The sequence below is a fragment of the Stenella coeruleoalba genome (genome assembly GCF_951394435.1).
Source record: "Stenella coeruleoalba genome assembly, chromosome: 2".
Taxonomy (NCBI): Eukaryota; Metazoa; Chordata; class Mammalia; order Artiodactyla; family Delphinidae; genus Stenella; species Stenella coeruleoalba.
Genome location: NC_137147.1, coordinates 138,413,798 through 138,436,778, shown reverse-complemented (window position 1 = coordinate 138,436,778; position 22,981 = coordinate 138,413,798). Strand labels below are relative to the sequence as shown.

The 22,981-nt window shown below is 38.6% G+C and overlaps 1 protein-coding gene across 1 annotated transcript in view; it reads left to right on the top strand.

Moving 5' to 3' along the window:
* The first annotated feature begins 1,913 nt into the window (after nucleotides 1-1,913).
* Nucleotides 1,914-22,981, top strand: part of GLCE (glucuronic acid epimerase) — a 129,376-nt gene continuing 108,308 nt past the window's right edge. Inside the window, exon 1 of the mRNA XM_079912275.1 lies at nucleotides 1,914-2,103. The gene's annotated coding sequence lies outside the window, so the exon portion shown is untranslated. The remainder of the gene's footprint in view (nucleotides 2,104-22,981) is intronic.

Genomic DNA, 22,981 nt, shown 5'->3' with positions numbered 1-22,981 from the left:
CTCGGCCTACATCCTTTCCTCTGTGCTCAGGTTCACTCAATTTTTTTTCTCTGAAAAGCCTCTGTGTCTGCTCTGCATTTGTATGGGCCAACTACTGTTTTAAGACCCAGCCTCATGGTCGTGTCTCCTCCCTCTGGATTCTTCCAACAGCTTCTGTCTGAGCCACCTATTGACACTCAAAGTGTGGAACCATGTGTGGAAACCACTTTTCTTATTACGCACAAGGCATGGCTGTAAGATAAGGAGATGCCAATATGCAATAGTTTTCGAATGAGGAAAGAGGATTAAAAAAAAAAAATCAGAAGAGTAGCTAGAGAATCTGGAGAAAGCAGTTAGGCAGGTACCAAAGGAGGAGATGGCTGGCGTTGTCCAAAGGCTGCAATATGGTCATTGGGAAAGATCTCCCAAAATAGAAAGAGGAAAGAGGTCTTTTGTGATCACTGAGAGATCAGCCCATTGTGTGGGTGTAAGCAGCATTGCAGTGGGGAAAACAAGAGATGAGAAAGTAAAGACAGCAAATACAGTTTCATGTCCCTTAAGCACTGAGTCTGAGAAGAAAGGTGGTAGAGTAGTTTGAAAGGGTGGAGGAGGTTAGTTTTGTTCTGTTCAAAGCATGGAGGAGACTGTGTTTGTGGGAGAAAAGAGCTAGATTAGAGGGGAAAATTGGTAACAAGGGAAGGACAGTTGATTCATCAAAATCTGGGAATGGCTGTGATCCAGTGCACAGGTGCAGGGACTAACCTTGATGAGGAGAAAGGACACTTCTTGCTGTGGGACAGGGAACGAATGAAGGCTATAGGATAGGCATAATAATGAAGAGACTGGGCCTAAGGGTGAAAAAGGTTGGCTGTCATTGTAGAGGAAAGGCTAGGAAAGCCCAAATTTTCTGGAGTGGGTTCAGATTTCATACATAGTTGGCCACCATATCTGTGGATTCAACCAATCATGGTATTCAGGAAAAAAAATTCCAGAAAGTTCTAAAAAGTTGCACCGGCAACTATTTACATAGTATTTACATTGTATTAGGTATTACAAATAATCCAGAGATGATTTAAAGGGTATGGGAGGTAGGTTATATGCAAATACTACTGCCATTTTACATGAGGGAATTGAGTATCCACTATTTTAGTATCTGCAGGGGTCCTGGAACCAATACCCCAGGATACTGAGAGAGGACTGTATTTAAATATCACATTCTTCAGTCATTCCTTTTACATTTATTCAGTGTCCTGCGTGTGCCAGACACTGGGGTCCACAGAAATACAACTTTTCATTTAATTTCGGAATTTGCTATAATGGTGACTGAGATTTACTTTTTACTCTTCTAGAAGGCTTTCAGTAGAAATAAACACGAATCAGAAGGGTGTCCTTTGTCAGACCAGACGTCCCTAGTAGGGGTTGGGAAAACACTGGCATCTCAACAATGGCGCCCTGTTCGAGGTGGAGAGGGAGGAGAGGCCCCGATGGGGGGAAAACAGGTTTAGACCTGGGTAACCCGAGGAGGGTGCGCCTTCAACCAGGAAGAGGCGAACCTCTTGAGGACTTCAGGCCGCGCGGTAACCGAGGGTAACAGCGCCCCAGTCCACGGCGGTGTGAAAACCACCTTCTTCCGTAACCAGGTATATCTACGGAGGCTGACTAGGACCAGACACGAGCCAAACCTCTCCATCCAAGATACCGTCCCTCTGCCCGTGACTACTTAAGGTCACTGCTCCTTTTGCCTAGTTTATTGATGAGGGGCGAGGGAGAAGAAAAGCGGTAGGCGAATCACCTTTCCTATTTTACGATTGGTAGTATTAGGCTCCAAGTCCCGCCTCCTGCCCCGCCGCAGACAGGCTCTCGGGGTTGTCACTCGATCCTCTGCAGCCGCCCCTCGCCGGGGCCCCGCCCCTCGCTGTGGCTGGGATCTCGCGGGAAGAGCGGTGGGCACGGCTGTGGCTCCGTCTCCCGGCTGCGCGCGGAGCGGGAGGGCTCTCCTCACACAAGCGCTTCCTCGCGGAGGGGTTGGAGCTCCGGCAGACGCAGGCCTGGGCAGCCCCTTCTCTGCCGCCTCTTTCTCTTCCTGAGGGCTCCCCGGTCCTCTTGCCCTCCGACGCTACCCAGGTGAGGAAGCCCAGAGCTCGTCTTCGCTGAGGAGCGGTCGGGGAGCGGGGACACGGAGCAGCCGGGGCAGGGGGGCTCCCGACGGGGGCGGCTCCGCGGGCAGCGCGGCGCTGCCTGGTGGGCGCGAGGCTTGGAGGGGTTCGTGAGTGCGGGGGTCGAGGAGGCAGTGGGGTGGGATCCGGGTGCGGGCGCCCAAGGGCGGTGTAGCGGGTGCCAGGGCTCCTCGGGGTGAGGAGGCGGTTTAATGGGGGTCCGGGTTTTTTTCCGGCTTGGGGTGGTGGTGGCTGGCAGCAGATTGGGTCCCGGGTCTTCGGGGTCGAAGGAGATTTATCAGGACCCTTCGGTTCCTTGAGGTGGTATAGCGCGGTTCCGGGACAAGGGGTCCTTTTATCGCGATCTCAGGCTCTTTGGGGGCAGAGGATTCAGTTTAGGAAGGTCCTAGGTCTCTGAAGAGGCAGATCCATGAGGTTTTGGGGGTCCTTTGAGCGAGAGTGGGCGTCTCGTTTCGCATTCCTGGGATAAAGAAGCAGTGTATTGGGGTTCCGTCTGTTTATCGGGGTCTCCGGGCGAGAGGGCGATGTATCTGCGTCCTGCAGGGGCCGGGACCGCCTTGGTGGGCTGCTGGGGACGGAAGGGTTTACAGCGGAGACCAGCGTCTTTATTGGGGTTTCTGCTTTGCCCAGAGGGGGGCGGTAACTTGGCACGGCCTCCAGTCTTTTCGGGGGAGACTGGGCGAGTTAGCGGGTCCCCGGGAGATCTCGAAGGGAGGGCGCGGCTCTGCAGGCGCTGGGTCGGCTCGGGGCGGGAAGGGGACTCTGGTGACATCCCGAGCCAGCCTAGTACACAGTCTGTGGCTGGTCAGCATCCTGGAACAAATCTCTTTCTAGATGAGATTTACTCAGTGCTTAGTTGAAGGATTGATCCGTGTTGTTGCCTAGTTGGAGAAATAGTGGGTTTGTTCTGCAGTTTCCTTCTCTCTGTCCCGGGATCCCTGTGGAGGCGTGCTGGTCTCCCTGCTCTGGGAGCGGGAGAGTGGCAGGCAACACCTTAAAGTGGGCATGTAGACTGTAGATTCTTAAGGGGGCGAGTGTCCTCCGGGTCAGCGTGGAAGTCGCTGAGGATAGGGAAGGCTGTGAAGTTTTGGCTTCCTTTCCTAGGTGGTCTGCTTTGCTGATCCTGCATTATTAGGTCTGTCCTGAAGTCTTGCTCGAGTGTTAGGCAGTCAGGCAGTGCTGGGAAGTGTGTTCTGGCTTCTCCCTGTCCTTTGAAAAGCATTTGTGGAGAGGGGGAACTTCAAGTTCAGCTTCCAAATAACGCATTGGAATTCGAAGTTCCAAAGCTAGAGCTCTGCAGAAGCGTCATTTGAGACTTGTAAGCATGGCTAACAGCTCTTCTAGAGAATCCTGCTTAACAGTTTTATTGTGAAGGTACAGTTAGTCTTGACTCCTATGCAGAGTCCTTGGTAACTAGCCCAGACTTAGGTGGAATTCAAATAAAATGACCTATGTATATGTGTATGTGGGGGGTTTTTTTGTTTTTTTTTTTTATGTTTAAGTCAGACAGTCTGTTCCTTTGCTTGACAGTTCTTCTGGTTAGATAGCTCCTTTATCATAGAGGCCCGTAAGTGAAGTCTGTCTGTGGCAGGCAGTGGAAACTGTACTCACAGTAATTCTGTAATTTGGGATAAACAGACAAATTTGAGTATGCCAAAGCAGAGAACTTTGCCTGCCTCACTCTTTTTCTTAGTGACAGTTTTTTTTTTAATGACATTTCTTTTGATCTTAGAACCAGAAACATTAGTGATAATCTACTTAATACTTGACTTCTGTAATCATTTTAAAAAAACAAGGGAATTCTGCATAGCAATGCATAACTCTCTGAAAGTTTTTGTTTTGGTTTTTGGTTTTTGTTTTGGTTACAAATTCCTGATCGAACCAAAATGCCTGATTGAATTTTATAAGATAGTTTTGACTATCAAAACTGATCAGTTGAGCAGATATTTGATTGGAACCACAGCCAAAAAAACTCTAAGCAGATCTTTTTTTCCTCATTATGTTTGAAAGCCAATGAAAAATTAAGCAGATGTCAGTAACTTTTTAAAAAGCAACTTTCATAATTTCTAAGTAAACATACTGATCAGTCAAAAAATATTTGATTGTCTGCTAAGTGTCACAGCATGGAGGCACAATGATTCCAGCTCTCATGAAACCTATATCAAGAGAGAGAAAGACAACAAATAAATAAAATAAATACATAAAATAATTGAGATGCTGATAAGGAAGAAATAAACAGGATAGTTGGGGTTTTGCTCACTTAAAAAAAAATAACCTCTGAATGATAATATAATTGATGTCTGTCATGTTAACCAGAAACCAGGCAAGATAACGATCTACCTTCTGAATTAATAGAGATTAAATTATGATCAGTAGAGTTTGAGTGTTAAATATATTTTGACTCTGAGGATTAGCACCTTCTGTTATATAAGCATAAAAAAAGTCTGTAAGGATAAACATCAGACTTTTAAGTGTTCGGGGGATTCTTCAGGAGAGAGTTGCAAAGGCATGGAAGAGAGTTATTAATATATGCTTTTATACTATTTGAATTTATTTCAGTGAGCAGACATTACTTAAGGGTAAATTAGAGAAGTCTAAAAATTAAAATTTTGGTCACTATGCAAATTTGTGAAACGTACTGTATTTATAAGGCATTTTGTCAGTGTTGCCACTTCTACTATGCGTACTAGTGAAGGAAAAATGTATTTCAGGTATGTAAAATTATAGGAATGGGGTGGGGAGGGGAGCACAACAGAATAAGTAAAAGACTGAGGCTCAAGTTAAATCTTAAAACATGGTAAAGATGTTGGATCTTTAATTATACAAAGATAAATTAATCTTAGGCCTTTCTTATTTCAAATTTGTTTCCCGCGTTTGAAAAAGGAAGTTTTTAGACTCCCTAGAGAAGAATAGGTTGTGTTTTTGTGGCGGGGCAGGAGGTGTTTTTATTGTGGCACAGATTTCAGGATGGGATTTCTTTTTGTCAGACATATGGACACTTAATAGATGTTTTTCTTGTGAGGCATATGAAACAAAAATAGTTTTATAGTTCATTATTACACTGCTGAAAATGACAATACCAGTGTCTTTTGGATTATCATTCAAGATTCTGAAATTATAAATATGACGTACTAAGCCAGTTTCTAGAAAGGAAATCATAAGACGTGAATTCCAGTCTTAACTGTGCTGCTAACCATCTGACCTTGGATGATTCCTTAGTTTCTCAGGGCCTCAGTTTCCGTATATATAAAATTAAAGAAAGAGAAGTCCCTGTCAGTAATCAATATAAATTCCAATTCCAAGGTTTTTATGTTGCGGATCTACAGTATTATATTTACAAAAAGGGATAGATGCTACAAGAGTAGCTAGTTCTCAGGGTACAACTAGTTCCATGTAATTTTTATATATCATACCTAATTTTAGAGCCTCTTCTATTTTAAGATATATAGGAAATATTTAATTCAAGAATATACATTCATGAAGGTAAATGATTTCCTTTTGGTAATTTAGCTTTATCTGTTAAAGCATTATTATTTTTGCTTCTGACCCCTGGTTCTGTAATAGAGTATCTATATGATAATGTAATGTCCTTATTGAACTCTGTGTGTAGAATGAGGTCTCTAGTGGTTGACCCCGTTTAATCTATCCTTTACACCGCTGCCAATGTGATTTTTCTGAAATGCAAATATGTTCAGTGCTTTTTGCTTAAAACCCATACTTCTCCCTTACCTACAGTATTTAGTTCTATGGTTACAAGGCCCTTCATCATCGGGCTCATCTCCTGCATTTCTCCCACCATACATCTCAAGCTCCAACTGTACTAATAACATCAGTTTACTGAAAGAGCCATACTTTTTCCTGACTCAGAGCCTTCTTATATATTCTCCCTGCTGCTTAGAATGCCTTTCCTTCTCCTGTCTTACTGACAGAGTCTAGTGATTTTTCAAGATACAACTTAAGCGCTGTCTGCTTTTTGAGTCTTCTGTGTGCTCTGGTCCTCACTCTTCCAGCCCCACTAGGTATTCACTCTCTGTATCTTGTTCTTTCATTCTCTTATGTTCATTAGTATGCTGTAATTATGTATGTCTCTCTCTTCCTGGACTCAAAAGCCAATGTATATTTGTCTTATTACTTATTGAGTTATCTATTGCTTAGTTTACACAGTTGGCTCTCATTACAGATTTGAACTCTCAGTGCCAAGATTAATATCTTCATAATGTCTGAGTTAAGCCCAAATCTCAGTCTTGTCCTATTTTTCTAAAACGTTGGGCTTTCTACATTATCTTATTCTCTGCCCCTATGACCGCAAACTGACATTAGATCTGTAGTTCTTATCCTCATGTTTAAGAAAAGAGACTGTCAGCACTGTAGGAGTTAGGGATTACTCTGATAAACTTGCAGAAAAGTCATGCAGAATTTTGAGGCAACCACTAATCCCTGTATCTAAAGTTGTTAGCAGAATTATGAACTAGTTTGAGTATTTCAGATCTTAGACATCAGTGATTTAGTAGATATTTTACCTTGGCTGCTTTCTGTATGGGAAATGATTGTTGCCAGTGTGTATGGGATTTTATAGTGGCTTAATAGTTGCTTTACATACATTACCTTTAATTCTCAAAACAAATCCTGCAAATTTAGTAACTTTCTCAGGGTTATTATCTACTAAGAAGCAGGCTATGTAGATCCAGGTCTGTCTTACTCCAGATTGTATGCTTTTTCAAAATACTACAGTGCTTTCTGAATATGAGTTCTTATTCAGTGTATTTAAAATTATTAATAGATATTTTATTCATTTTATAAATTGAAGAAGTAGGTTGTGAGGTTTATCTATTCAGCTTTTTCAAAAAAAGCTCAAGTAGAGGATTTGAGATTGATTGGACTTTAGAGACCACTTAATCCAACTCCTACATTTACCATATGAGGGAACTGACATACACAAGAAGAGTTAAATGACTTGCTCAAGATCACACAGCTTTGTAGTTGGTTAAGATTTGTTGTTGTTGTTAAGCTAGTTATGACCATTGGTGTTGTAAAACCATTATTTGAAAGGAAACCAGGTGCCTGATGTTCCCCCCAGGAAAAAAGCCTAGAGTGGCTTTTAGAAAAGTGATGTTGAGGATCTCAGAGTCTTAAGGACATGGCTCAGAGAAAATCCAGACTTTGGATCATGACACATGGAGACGCCTCAGTGCCTCTTCACTCACGTAGCTCCCTAGTCTTGGTTTCTTTCCTTTCTCTTTTTTCTTTTTAAAAATCTATTCACAGTTTACTAATCTTCTGCCTACTAAAGTTATTAGCAACATTCTGACCAGTAACCATTTACATGCCAACCATGGGCTAACTAACAGGGATACAAAAAAGCATAAAATGTAGTCACTGCCCTGAAGAGGCTCAGTTTATTGGGAGTGGGAGGCAGTAAGTATTTAATTGCAAGGCAGTATATAAAGATGCCATGAGTGATGCAGCTCCAGGAGCTCAGAAGATAAAGGTAAATGTGGACTGGGCTAGTGGCTGCAGAAGTTTCTATGTAGAAAAGGTTTGATTTAAGTTAGTCTTTAAACGAGGAGTTGGAGGGAAAGACTGGAGAAAAGAATATCTGGCCGTGTGTGTGTGTGTGTGTGTGTGTGTGTGTATTTTTTTTTAATCTAACCCTTGTTCACTTCCCTTTAGCCACAGTGGCCTCCTTGCTGTTTTGGAAGGCCTGGAACTTGTTCTTTCAGATATCTGTTATGTCTCGCTCCCTTCCTTCTTTCAGGTCTGAATTAAAGTATCACCCCTTCTGAAAGGCCTTTACTGATACCTTGTTTAAAATTACAGCATCCCTCCCATACATACTCTTCCTATCCCTCTTCCCTGCATTCTTTCTTTCTTTGTGCTTTTCTGCAGTCCAACACACTGCTTTTATTATCTTTCTAACCCTACTATAATGTAAGATCCATTAGAGCAGGGATTTTTACCCATTTTGTTCAGTGCTATATCCCCAGCACCCAGGGGATACAAAGTAGGTGCTCACATTTTACCTTTTACAAAGTAGGTGCTTACATTTTTGTTAAATGAATAAGACAATCGAACTTTAAAACAGAAACTTGAAGATTGTTTGATCTAACCTCTCTCCTTCCTTCCTTCCTTGCTGGCTGGCATGGAGGACGAGGAACTTTCTCTTCTATTTAAAAAAAAATTTTTTTTCTAGGACTTAAATTGTATACAGTGCAGAAATCATAAACAGCTCAATGAATTTCTACATATGTAAGCATGTAATCACCAACCACACCAAGAATAGAACACTTCTAGGACCTCTGCATGCTTCCTTACTCTCTGCTAGTTAGTACTTCCCAAAGGTAACCACTATTCTGACCGCCATCACAGTAGATTAGTTTTGCTTTTTCTTAAACTTCATACATTGGGTTGGCCAAAAGTTTCGTTCAATTTTTTTCCATAAGATGGCTCTAGTAGCACTTAGCTGTCTTTAACTTCATTTCAAACAATTTTGTTAGATTTTATGGGACAGCTGTATATCAGCATGCCTTTAAAAAAAGACATCAAGATTGGTGAATTTTTGTGTAGCCATTTTAATATTGAAGATGGAAGAAAAAAAGCCAACATTTTCGGCCTATTATGCTTTATTATTTCAAGAAGGGTAAAAACACAACTGAAACAAAAGATTTGTGCAGTGTATGGAAAAGGTGCTGTGACTGATCGAACATGTCAGAAGTGGTTTCGTGCTGGAGTTTTCTCACTGGACGATGCTCCACTATCAGGTAGACCAGTTGAAGTTGATAGCAATCAAATCGAGACATTAATTGAGAACAGTCAACGTTATCCCACGCGGGAGATAGCCGACGTACTCAAAATATCCAAATCAGGTGTTGAAAATCACTGCACCAGCTTGGTATGTTCTTCGCTTTGATGTTTGGGTTCCACATAAGTTAAGCAAAGAAAACCTTCTTGACCGTATTTCCACATACGATTCTCTACTTAATGAAAACGTTCCGTTTTTAAAACAAATTGTGACGGGCAATGAAAAGTGGATACTGTACAATAGTGTGGAATGGAAGGGATCGTGGGGCAAGCGAAATGAACCACCACCAACCACACCAAAGGCCGGTTTTCATCCAAAGAAGGTGATGTTGTATATTTGGTGGGATTGGAAGGGCTCTATTATGAGCTCCTTCCGGAAAACCAAACAATTAATTCCAACAAGTACTGCTCCCAGTTAGACCAACTGAAAGCAGCACTCGATGAAAAGCATCCAGAATTAGTCAACAGAAAAGGCATAATCTTCCATCAGGATAATAGAAGACTGCATGTTTCTTTGATGACCAGGCAAAAACTGTTACAGCTTGGCTGGGAAGTTCTCATTTATCCGCCATATTCACCAGACATTGCACCTTCGGATTTCCATTTATTTAGATCTTTACAAAATTCTCTTAATGGAAAAAATTTCAATTCCCTGGAAGACTGTAAAAGGCACCTGGAACAGTTCTTTGCTCAAAAAGCTGAAAAGTTTTGGGAAGATAGAATTATGAAGTTGCCTGAAAAATGGCAGAAGGTAGTGGAACAAAAGGGTGAATAGGTTGTTCTATAAAGTTCTTAAAGTTGTTCTATAAAGTTGGTGAAAATGAAAAATGTGTCTTTTAGTTTTACTTAAAAACTGAAGGCACTTTTTGGCCAACGCAATAAATGGAATCAAATCAATTTTTAAGCTAGCAGAAGTTCATTCTTTTTCATTGCTGTATAGTATTCCATTGTGTGAGTATATATTTTTTATTGTACTATTTATAGACATTTGAGCCATTTCCAGGTTTTAGCTCTTAGGAACAAAGCTGCTAAGAACAATTTTGTACCTGTCTTTTTGTGGGCATAAAGATTCATTTCTTGGCTAAAAAACTAGAAGTTAACCTCATCTTCATATAGATATAGATATATAGATACATACACATAATTCTTAATTCCATGTGGTCCTTAGCACATGATAGATGATCATTAAATGACTGAAGATAAATTATTAACTCATCATGTACTGTGAGATTATCTCAAACTTATTAAAGATATTGGAGAACAGCTTCTGGTCCATGCTTTTGTTCTTATATCTGACTTAAAGCATGTAGCACTTAACTTTATCCAGGCTGTACACATTTCTCTTTCCTCTTGATTAGCCTCTTTTTAAAAATCATGTTCTTTATTAGTTGATGCCCCTTCTCCAGAAGATGGGAGAAATATGTCCAGAAAAGAGGAAATTCAAATTAATTAATTTTAAGGTGTGAATTTCAGAACTGGTTGGCTATTTTTCTATATTTTCCCAACTTAAAAAAGTCATTTCTTTTTGACAGTTTGGTTCTACTGTACGTTATATATATTTTTTACTATTCTGTACAGTTTGAAATCATTTATACCAATGCATAAGTTATGTTTTGGGATATGTCAAGCAAAGGCTTTCTTTGATGGTCTTAAGAAATTTTAGAAATGGCTTTAGTTGGTGAAGAATGCAAATGAGAACCCCTACAATAATAGAAGAAATCATGAGAAATATTTTTCTAATTCTGGAAAAGTTTTCAGTTCCCTTTTGAAGTGATTTCTAAGCTAAGACTTGAAAGATGAGTAGGAAACAAGGTGGATGAGATGCCCGGTAGGGAATGGGGTAAAAGCACTGTAAGTAGGGAGCTGTCTTTGCAGAGAGAGAGCAGGGCAGATTTGGGTATCTGCAGGCAATTCAGGAGGGCTAGAGCAGTGGTTTTCAAGCTATAGTGTGAATATGAATCTCCCGGTAGGAGTGGGGCTCATGAGTTTGGAGTTCTAACATGTTCACAGGTGGTAGAGATGTCGCTGGTTCAAGGATCACACTTTGCAAACCACTGGGCCAGAGCATAGGAAGCAAGTGAGAAGGAAGGAGTGGGGAGTGAAAGCAAGGACCATATCATGGAGGATCTTACAACTAATGTAAAGAATTTGGATTTAAGGCAGCGGTAACCCACTGAAGGGTGCTAAGCAGAATAGTGACCTTGTGAGATTTGTGATTTTCGAGGGGGCAGTAGTGATGGAAATCATCTTTAGGGGTAAACTCCATCTACATTTGAAACTGTACAGATTAATGTCTGAGCAATGATAGTTTACCCATTCATTAATAATTATTGTTTTTCCCAGTGGCAGATTCAGTTCATTTAAAGGAAAAGTTTGGTTATGTTTATTAATTTAGATGTTATATGTTAGTTCAATCTTTTTTTTTCTTCCAGGGACCTTATTACTTATTATATATATATAATAAGTATTATTACAATTTAACTCATAATTACATTTTTAACCCTGTTTGATGGGATTTAATTTTTGTCCATGTTGTACCATATGATAGTTCAAAGTCTTCTTTTTTATTGTATTGATTAAAAAATGAGCTAGCTGGTAGTGCTTATTATATGGTAGGAATGATCTTAATGATACATAGTAATTTGAGTTAGTCACCAGCTTTTGTAAATGTTATTAATTAGAAGGCTTTAATTTATTTCAGCTGTTTAAATGTCAATCAGTCTTCCAAAATTATAAACTTAGGAATGTGTGTGTAGCTTGTTTTTCCCCCTTATTTTATAAGTTCTAGGAACTCATTTTAAATATGTGGAGAAATACTAAAGACAAAGATCTAATGCCTCAGCTCAAATATAAGCATTGCTAACATTATGGTACACATTCTTCCTTCTTCCGTGAATATATTTATTCATTTGTATACTGTTTATTCTCCCACCATGAATTTATATCATAAAAATTTTCGTACTTTGTCAAAATTGTTTCAAAACCGAATTTTTTATTTTTTTAATTTTTGCGGTACGTGGGCCTCTCACTGTTGTGGCCTCTCCCATTGCGGAGCACAGGCTCCGGACGCGCAGGCTCAGCGGCCATGGCCCACGGGCCCAGCTGCTCCGCGGCACATGGGATCCTCCCGGACCGGGGCACGAACCCGTGTCCCCTGCATTGGCAGGCAGACTCTCAGCCACTGCGCCACCAGGGAAGCCCAAAACCGAATTTTTAATAGCAGCATAATATTCTGTTGAACGGATGTGTAATGATTTAACCATTCCCAATTACTGAATATATTTTTCCTCTGCAGATAACACTTGAAGAAAGTCTTTGTGCATAAATATTTCTCCATACTTGATTATTTTCTTAGGATAGGAATAAAAATGTTGAGTCAAAAGGCAAGAAGATCTTAAAAAAATTAGGTATTGCCACATTACTTTCTAGAAAGTTTATGCCACTTTACATGCCAATATCAGTATTAGTTTTAAAAACCTTTTCTAGGGAATTCCCTGGTTATCCAGTGGTTAAGCCTCCACGCTTCCACTGCAGTGGGTACGGGTTTGATCCTTGGTCGGGGAACTAAGATCCTGCATGCTGTGCAGCACAACCAAAAAAATTAATTAAAAAATTTAAAAAAGAACCCTTTTCTAATTTAATAAGCAAAAATGATCTGACTTTAATTTGTATTTCTTTGATTATAACTGAAGAGCATTGCAAAAATTTTTTTTGAAGTTACATATTAAAAGAATACCACATGCATTATGTTATAAGGTAAAATGTTTTAACTGGAATTAATGTTTTATTATTTTAGTTTTTTCTTTTAATAGATAAATTAATTTCTTGAATAGTTATTAAAAAAACTTACAAAATTCAAAGACCCAAACAGTTGCCCTAGAGGCAACTACTGTTACCAGTTTCTTATATGTACTTCCAAAGGTATTGTAAATCATATGTGTGTGTGCCAAAACATAAGACGAATTATGGAGAACATTCATTAAAATACTGTCTAGTTCAGATGTGGTATTGTGTACTAAACTGTGTACTAAAAATTAGAAGGGGTCTAAAAATGATTAGTATCTGGCTACTGGCCCAGAAGGAAGAAAAGCAGGGTCTGGCAGCATTTGGCAGTAATTTTCTATAAGACAAGTGGCCTTAGCTCTTTTTATTATTGGATCGATTCTTTGACAATAGCACTTCTGTTTATAGTACCTATTCTGTAGTTCTATTCCAAAAAGGAAAGCCAAGTTTTTGAAAATTAGTTGATGCCTGAAAGAAACTCTTTAAAGTACAAAAGCTATTTGGAGGTATTTAGGAACAAGATACTTTCTTCTTAGATATTTTAGGATTTCTTTGGCAAGTACAGTTGTATCAGAATTTTCATGACTTTGTTGCTTAACAGTGAAAGTTTGAGCTTGAATAATTATAAATGAAATTCATCATTTCCCTAAACTCTTATTTACCTAATTCAAAAACCAATCAGCCATGATATAAAATATTTTAAAACATATTTTTAAAAGATTTTCATGCTAATAATATAGTAGTAATTTGTCTCATACAATCAAAGGTCTTTTTGAGCTTGACTTGGAGGCCACTGCTAAATAAGTAATTTGAACAATAAGAGAGGTTTTAATTGGATTCTACAGAGCTTTAATGCTTTAGGGAAAAGATATTTGCTTTGGGGATAGATTTTTTTTTTTTTAAGCCCATGTTTCCAAAGATAAAATTTGGGGATGACTATTGTTTACTGAATACTAACTCTGTGTGGGCCAGGATATGTTAGGGGTATTATGAGAGTTCCTATTTGCTGGAATTCATGTCTCCTATTCCAGATTAATTATAGGGCTGTAAAGCCTGCTAAAGAATTTGCACCTAATAGTGGTTGGTAATATATGAGTAGTTTTAAGAAAGAATTTACCAGAGGTGGGAAAAGATCCTCTTGACTTTAAAAAAAAACATTTAATTTTGAAATAGTTATATGTTTATAGGAGAATTGCAAAGTACAAAGAATTCCCATACGCCTTTCACCCAGCTTCCCCTAATGTTAACATCTTATATAACCATGGCAAATTTATCAAAACTAAGAAATTAATCCTGATTTTTTTAAAGGGGAATTCAGCAAACTTTTTTTTTTTGAACACGTATTATGTGTAACAGTGTTTTAGCTGCTGATACACAATTTGGAAAAGAAGTAAAGGTTGCAGATAATAATAATAAAATGGTGAGCTTGGTGTTATTCCTGAACAAACTGTCAGATTATTGAACACATATATTTTTGGTACCCCAAAAAGAAGACACTAATCACTAGGAGCCAGCATGCGTTCACAGAGGACAAGTCATGCCACACTAGCCTCACTTTTTTTCTTATAGGGTATGTAAACTGGTAGGTACATCAGGAGATGCTCTGGCCATAATATATCTAGAATTATAGCTACATTTATTGGATTTTAAATTTTGTGCTGGGTACTGGGTTAAACACTTTACATAGATTGCCTCATTTAGTCCTGTTTTACAAATGAGGAAAGGGACCCCAAAGGTTATACAGGTAGCATTTGATAGCCTTTTATTACGTCTTTTTAGAAAAGATGCAGAAATGTAGTTGATAATTGCATAGGCAGGTGGATTTGTAATTGATTAATGAATGGGCTAATGTTAAAATTAAACTGCAGTTCATTCTTAGTGGTGAGCCTCAAGATGCTATCTTCCCGCATGTCCTGTTAAGATGTTTATCATAAGTTATTCTCAGAATTGTGAGGAAGTGCTAGTACGTTATGTGACAGAATCAGGATCCTCCCCAGCCCACTTTATTTTTAATAATTAGAACGGTGGACTGTATCTAAGAAAATATTTGTTATAATAATTTTATTTATTTATTTATTTTCACACTTAAAAAAATTATTTTATTTATTTATTTATTTTTGGCTGCATTGGGTCTTCGTTGCTATGCGCGGGCTTTCTCTAGTTGCAGTGAGCGGGGGCTGCTCTTTGTTGCTGTGCGCAGGTTTCTTATTGCAGTGGCTTCTCTTGTTGCCGGGCACAGGCTCTAGGCACACGGGCTTCAGTAGTTGGAGCATGCAGGCTCAGTAGTTGTGGTTCGCGGGCTCTAGAGCGCAGGCTCAGTAGTTGTGGTGCACGGGCTTAGTTGCTCCGTGGCATGTGGGATCTTCCCGGACCAGGGCTTGAACCCGTGTCCCCTGCATTGGCAGGTGAATTCTTAACCACTGCACCACCAGGGAAGTCCCTATGATAATTTTATTTTTGGTGTGTTAATATTTGATAGGGACAAACAAAGCCCTATAATTGAATATTTTTTTTAAAAAATCTGCCCAAATACAGGGTTGGAGACTAGGAGGGTTAACAGCAGTAGGTGTAGGTGTGGTTTTTTTTCAAAGCAGGTGTGTGCCTGGGTGTGTCTTCTTATTTGTCTGAAGTTGGTGAGTCCATGGTTTATTATAACTGCCCTAAAGGCTAACACCCGTTTAACAGTGTTATTTTGAGGCATGTTGTCCAAAACACAGTTGATTTTCCTTTTCTACTTTGCATTTAGCTTAGTGCTGTCAGTTCTGTTTGCCACATTTTAAGGAGGACATTGATAGACAGTGTGTTCAGAGGAGAGTAATTGGAATGAAGCAGTGTCTTGAAACAGATGCTTGCACGATAATTGACATATTTGAGGTTTTCAGCCTGGAAGAAAGAAGACTTTAGTGTGGTATATGGTAATGCTTTTCAAATTGGGTAATTGAATGATCTTTAATATTCTTCCTGACTCAAATATGTGATTCTGTGAAACACATGAAGGAATGGCATGTGGAAGAGGGATTAAACGTATCTTTTGCATCCCCAGAGGGTAGAACTACGAACAATGAGTGAAAGTTAGAGGAAGGGAAGTACTGGTTTGTAATGAGGATGTTTTTAACAATTGAACTGAAAATAGTGTGGACATTCTGTCCTTGAGGCATTAAAGCATGTATTGAGTACAGTTTAATCAAGCTATCCTGTAAGGACTTTTCCAACTCCAACCTTTAAAAAAAATTTTATTGGTTATAATTCCCCATAGCAAAACTTTCTGTTGGGTACCTCACTTATTCTCAACACCTTATGGTTTCATATAGTATCAAACGTTAGTATATAATAATAATATTATTATAATGCAAATTTAAACAACAGTAGAGCATGTTTTCACCTTCCAGATTAACAAAGATTAAAATGTTCAATAATGGCAAGGATGCATAGAATCACTGTCTCTCGTACACTGTAGGCAGGAATGTAAATGTGTGCAGTTTCTTTGCAGGGCAAGTTGTCTTTACTTATTAATAAAATGATAAGACATATTATTGGGTGAAAAAAATAAGTGGCAGGACAATGTTTATGGTATGCTGACATTACTGCAAAACAGTTGTGTATGTGTGGGTTTAAATAACATACATATTCACACATTAATAAACACAGTTATGTTTCTGTGTGCATAGACTTGTCTGGAAAAGAGTTAGGATATTGGAAGTCTGAGATCTCAGTAAGACTGATTTGGTTTAATTGTGTACACTTTTATACCTCTTGATTTTTTTTTTCTTTTTTTTTTTTGAAGAGTGTATTGTGAAAAGGTGTTTTTATTTCAAAGTAATTATAGATTCGCAGGAACTTCCAAAATTAGTACAGAGAGGTCCCATGTGTCTTTCATCCAGTTCCCCTCAGTAGTAACACTTAATTTTTTTTAATTAATTAATTTTATTCATTTAGTTTTGGCTGTGTTGGGTCTTCGTTGCTGCGCACAGGCCCTCTCTAGTTGCGGCGAGTGGGGGCTACTCTTTGTTGCAGTGCACAGACATCTCATTGCGGTGGACTCTCTTGTTGCAGAGCATGGGCTCTAGGCGTGCAGGCTCTAGAGCGCAGGCTCAATAGTTGTGGCGCATAGGCTTAGTTGCTCCGCGGCATGTGGGATCTTCCAGGACCAGGGCTTGAACCCGTGTCCCCTGCATTGGCAGGCAGATTCCTAACCACTGCACCACCAGGGAACCCCCAGTGGTAACATTTTAAATAACTATAGTACAGTGTCAAAACCAGGGAATCGACTTTAGTACAATCCACAGATCTTATTACTTTTTCACCAGTTTTACATGTGTTCCTTTGTGTGTGTAATTCTTCGCAGTTTTATCAAGTGTAGATTTGTGTAATCACCATCACAATTGAGATACAGTACTATTCCATCACCAGAAAGATCCTCTAACCTCTGGCAACCACTAATCTGTTCTCCATTACTGTTTTGTCATTTCCAGATATTATGTAAATGGAATCATACAGTATGTAACCTTTGAGACTGGCTTTTTAAAAACTCTGCATAATTCCCTTGAAATCCATCCAAGTTGTTACATGTATCAATAGTTCCTTTTTATTGCTGAACAGTATCCCATGGTATAAATGTATGAGAGTTTGTTTAATCTTCACCCGCTCATGGACAGTTGAGCAGTTTCATTTTTGGCTATTACAAATACAGCTGCTGTCAACATTTGTATACAAGTTTTTGTGTGCACATGAGTTTTCATTTCTCTGGAATGAGTGTCTAGGAGTGTAAATTCCAGGGTAGTATGGTAAATATATTTAAGAAAGTGTTAAGTGTATTTTAAGAAACTACCAAACCATTTTCCAGAGTGGTGTACCAATTTATGTTCCCGTCAGCATTGTATTAGAGCTCTAGTTTTTCTATCTTTGTTATTAGCATTTGGTATTGTCACTGTTTTTTATTTTAGGTGTTCTAATAGATATGTAGTGGTATCTCATTATGTTTTTAATTTTCATTTCCTGATGACTAATGATGTTGAACTTATTATATTTGCCATCTGTATATCCATTCTGGTGAAATGTCTCTTCATGTTTTCTGCTCATTTTTACTTGAATCTTTGGTGTTTTACTCTTGAATTTTGAGAGTTATTTATATATTCTAGATATGAGTTCTTTGTCATATAAGTGGTTTGCAAATATTTGTCTATTTTATCTAAGTTGTCAAATTTATTGGCATAAAGTTGTTTATCATGGTTTGTTATCCTTTTAGTATCTGTAGAATCTGTAATGATGTCTCTTCTTTCATTCCTGATATTGGTTATTTGTGTATTTCTCTTTTTCCTGATCATTCTCGTTAGAGGCGTACTAATTTTATTACTCTTCTCAAGAACTAGCTTTCGAGTTCATTGATTTTCTCTATTATTTCTATTTTCTGTTTTGTTGATTTCAGCTCTGATCTTTATTATTTCCTTTCTTCTGTTTACTTTGGGTTTACTTTGCTATTCTTTTTCTAGTTTCTAAAAGGTAGAAGCAAGCATTCATTGCTGTCAATTTCTCCTTAAATACCTCTTTAGCACAATCTCACAAATTCTGATGTGTTTTGCTTTTCTTTTCATTCACTTAATAATTCCTTTTAGTTTACCCCCCTTTTTTAATCCATGAATTATTTAGAAGGGTATTCTTTAATTTCCAGATATTTGAGGATTTGCCTATAATCTTCTTGCTATTGATTTCTAATTGATTACATTGTGGTCAGAGAACATACTTTGCACGACTTGAATCATTTTTAATTTATTTAGACTTGTTTTATTTCTTAGAATATGGTCTCTCTTCATAAGGTCTCTGTGTACTCTTGAGAAATATGTGTATTCTTCTGCTATTGGGTAGTAGTGTGTTTTAGAAATGTCAGTCAGATAAAGTTCATTGATAGTGTTGTCAAATCTACTATATCCATGCTTTCATTTCTAGTTTTTGTCTTTTTGCCTATTTGTTACATAAGTTTGTTTGTTTTGTTTTTGTTTTTGTTTTTGTTTTGCGGTACGTGGGCCTCTCACTGTTGTGGCCTCTCCCGTTGCGGAACACAGGCTCCGGACGCACAGGCTCAGCGGCCATGGCTCACGGGCCCAGCCGCTCCGCGGCATGTGGGATCTTCCCGGACCGGGGCACGAACCCGTGTCCCCTGCATCGGCAGGCGGACTCTCAACCACTGTGCCACCGGGGAAGCCCTGTTACATACGTTTTTGAGAGAGAAGTATTGGATAATTGTGGATTTGTCTATTTTCTTATGCAGTTCTGTCAGTTTTTGCTTCATGTATTTTGAAGCTCTGTTATTAGGGGCATAAACATTTAAGATTATTATGTTTTTATGATGAAATTACTCACCTATCATTATGAAATGACTGTCTTTATTCCTGGTTGTAGTCCTTAAGAATTTGTCTTACATTAATATAGCCATTATAGCTTTTTTTTTTTTCTGGTATATCTTTTCCCATCCTTTTATTTTTAGCCTACTTGTGTCTTTATATTTAAAGAATTTCTTGTAGGCACCTTCTAGTTGGGTCATGCTTTTAATCCAGTCTGATAATATCTATATTTTAAATGGAGTGTATAGACCATTTACATTTAATATGATCATTGATGTGATTATATTTGAGTCTGTCATCTTGCTATTTGTTTTTTATTTGTCCTATTTGTTCTTTGTTCCTTCATTCCTCTTTTTCCTGTCCTCTTTTGTATTAGTTGAGTATTTTCTATGATTCTTCTTGATCACATCAGTTACCTTATTAGCTATAACTACTTATTTGGTTATTTTAGTGTTTGCTTAGGGTTTATAGTACATAAATGTTCATAGTATACATCTTTATCTGCTTTCAAAGAATATTATACCACTTCATATATAGTATTGAACCTTAGAAAAGTATACTTCCATTTCTCTTCTTAGTCTTTATGCTATTGTTAGGATGAATTTTACTTTTAAATATGTTATAAACCCTCAGTACATTGTTATTTAAGCAGTCAGTTATTTTTAAATAGACTTAAATATTAATATATATTTATCTTTGAAATCACCATATCTAGTGTTCTTCATTCCTTTATGTAGATCCATATTTGTATCAAGATTTTTCTTCTGTCTGAAGGATTTCATTTAACATTTTTGGTAATGTGGGTCTGCTTGTGATGAATTCTTTTCACTTTTGAATGTCTGAAAATATTTTTATTTTGCCTTCATTTTTGTTTGTTTTTCTCTTTTTTAAAAATTATTATTGGTGTATGGTTGCTTTACTTTTGCCTTCATTTTTGAAAGATAATTTTTCTGGGTATAGAATTCTATGTTGATTTTTTTTTCTTTTAGTACTTTAAAGATGTTGCTCCAGTGTCTTCTCACTTATGTTGTTTCTGTGAATCTGGTGCTGTCCTTATTCTTATGCCTCTGTACATAACATGTCTTCTTTCCTCTAGCTACTTTTAAGATTTTCTCTTTATCAGTAGTTTTGGGCAATTTGATTATGATGTATGTTGATGCAGTTTTGTGTGTGTGTGTGTGTGTGTGTGTGTGTGTGGTAGGGTTTTGTTGAGCTAGTTTATAAGGCCCTTCTTGGCCTTTATGCTATTTTTATCATCAATTTTACTTTTATATATGCTATAAAACCCTAGCTAGCTTTATAATTTTCATTAAGTTTGAGAAGTTTTGCCATTATTTCTGCAAATTTAAAATATATTTTCCTCCTCCCTTTTGGGGACTCCAGTTACCCATATATTTGGCCACTTGAAGTTCAGTGGTTTACCTATGTTCTTTTTTTTTTTTAATTCCTTTTTTCTCTTTCTTTCTTTTAGGTAGTTTCTGTTCCTGTGCCTTCAGGTTCACTAATCTTTCCTTCTGTATTGTCTATTCTGTGCTAATCTCATCTAGTGTATTATCATCTTAATCACTGTACTTTTCATTTCTAAAATTTCTATCTAAAAAATATCTTCCATGTCTCTGCTAAACTTTTTGTATACGTGGAATGTGGTTATAACGACGATTTTAATGTCCTTCTATCTTTTTTTTTTTTTTTGTCCTTCGATCTTAATTCTAATATCTGTGGCAGTTCTGGGTCATTCAAAACATCATTGTGGTAAAATACACATAACGTAAAATTTACAATTTTAATAATTTTAAACGTGCAAATCAGTGAAAGTTAATACACTAACAGTGCTGTGCAGCCATCACCCTTATCTAGTCACAGTCATTTTATAACTTCAAAAAGAAGCTTTGTACCCTTTAAACAATCATTCCCCATTCCCCCTATCCCCTCAGCCCCTGACAACCATTAATCTACTTTCTGTCTCCATGGATTTGCCAATTCTGGATATTTCATATAATAGAATAATGCAACATGTGTCCTTTTATGTCTTCTTTCGCTTATCACATTGTTTTCGAGTTTTATCCATTTTATACCATGTATCACCATGTCATTCCTTTATATGGCTGAACAATACTTCCATGTATGGATATAACACATTTTGTTTATCTGTTTGTTCATTGATGGATATTTTAGTTATTTCCACCTTTTGGGTATGGTGTATACTGCTGCTATAAACTTTTTGTAAATTTTTTTGTTTAAACACCTATTTTCAATTTTTGGATGTATTTAGTTAGGAATGATACTGCTGTGTAATATGAAATTATGATTACCTTATTGAGGAATTACTATATCATTTTCCATAGCAACTATGACATTTTATTTTCTCACCAGTAATGTGTGAAGGTTTCACTTTCTCTACATCCTAGCTGTTCTTTTTGGTTTTGAAATTATAGCCATCCTAGTGGGTATAAAGTGCTGGCTTACTGGTGGGCGGAAGCAGGGTCCTGAAGACTCCGGAGCTGTTGCCAACCCACTGGCAGGTGAAGCCAGGTCCTGGGGTTAGTGCTGGAGTCTGGCTGCAGAGCCCAGGGATCCCAGAGTTCATTTCAGATTGTTGGGGCAGGGGTCCTGACACAGTTGAATTTGGGGTCTGCGGTGTCCCGAAGCTTGAGTTGGCCTGCAAGTGGACAGGGCCCAACTCGTTCCAGGGTAGAGTCTGGGCTGCTGTGGGTGGGCTGGGTCCACAGGCTGTGGGATCTTAGTTTTCTTGCATCTGTTGTCTGCCCCTGGTAGGTGAGGTGGGTCTAGAGGTTGGTGCAGGCTTCCTGGAGGGAAGGGACAGTGTCTGCCCACTGATGGGTAGAGCTGGGTCTTGGTCCTCTGGTGGGCAGGGCTGTGTCTAGGGGCATTTCTAGAGGTGGCTGTGAGCTCAGGAAGTCTTTAGGCAGCCTGTCTGCTGATGGGTGGGGCTGTGTCCCTGCCCAGTTACTTGTTTGGCCTGAAGCATCCCAGCACTGGCACCTATAGTCTGTTGGGTGGGGCGAGGTCTTAGCAATAATGAGCCAGGATGGCAGCGTTCATGTGGTAGAATGTTCCAAAATATGACTGCCACCAGTGTCTGTGTCCCCAGGGTGAGCCACAACCATCTCCCACTTCTCCAGGAGATTCGCCAAGACCAGGAGGTAGGTCTGGCTCAGGCTCCTGTTAAATAACTGCTTTTGCCCTGCATCCTGGTGCATATGAGATTTTGTGTAGGCCCTTTAAAAGTGAAGTCTCTTATTTCCCCTAGTCCTGTGGGGCTCCTGAAATTAAAGCCCTGCTGGCCTTCAAAGCCAAATATTCTGGGGGCTTGTCTTCCCATTGCAGGACCCCTGGGCTGGGGAGCCTGTTGTGGGGCTCAGAACTCTCCTGTGGGAGAACCTCTGCAATAAAATTATCCTCCAGTTTGTGTGTTGCCCACCTGGGGGTATGGGAATTGATTATATTGTGAGTTCACCCCTCCTACCCACCTGTCTTATTGTGGTTCCTTCTTTATGTCTTAAGTTGTAGAAGACCTTTTCTGGTAGGTTCCATTCTTTTTCATCAATGGTTGTTTTGCAGATGGTTGTAATTTTGGTGTGCTTGTGAGAGGAGGTGAACTCAGGGTCTTTCTACTCAGCCATCTTTGCCACTCTCCCATTGGGAGGTCTTTGATTACTGATTCAATCTCTTGTTATAGTTCTGTTCAGATTTTCTATTTCTTTTTGAGTAAATTTTGGTAGATCATGTCTTTCTAGGAATCCATCCATTTCATCTAGGTTGTCTGATTTGTTCACAATCAGTTGTTCACAGTATTCTCTTATAATACTGTTTATTTCTTTAAGGTCAGTAGTAATGCTGCATAATAATTTCTAATTTTCATAGTTTGAGTCTTCTCTCTTATTT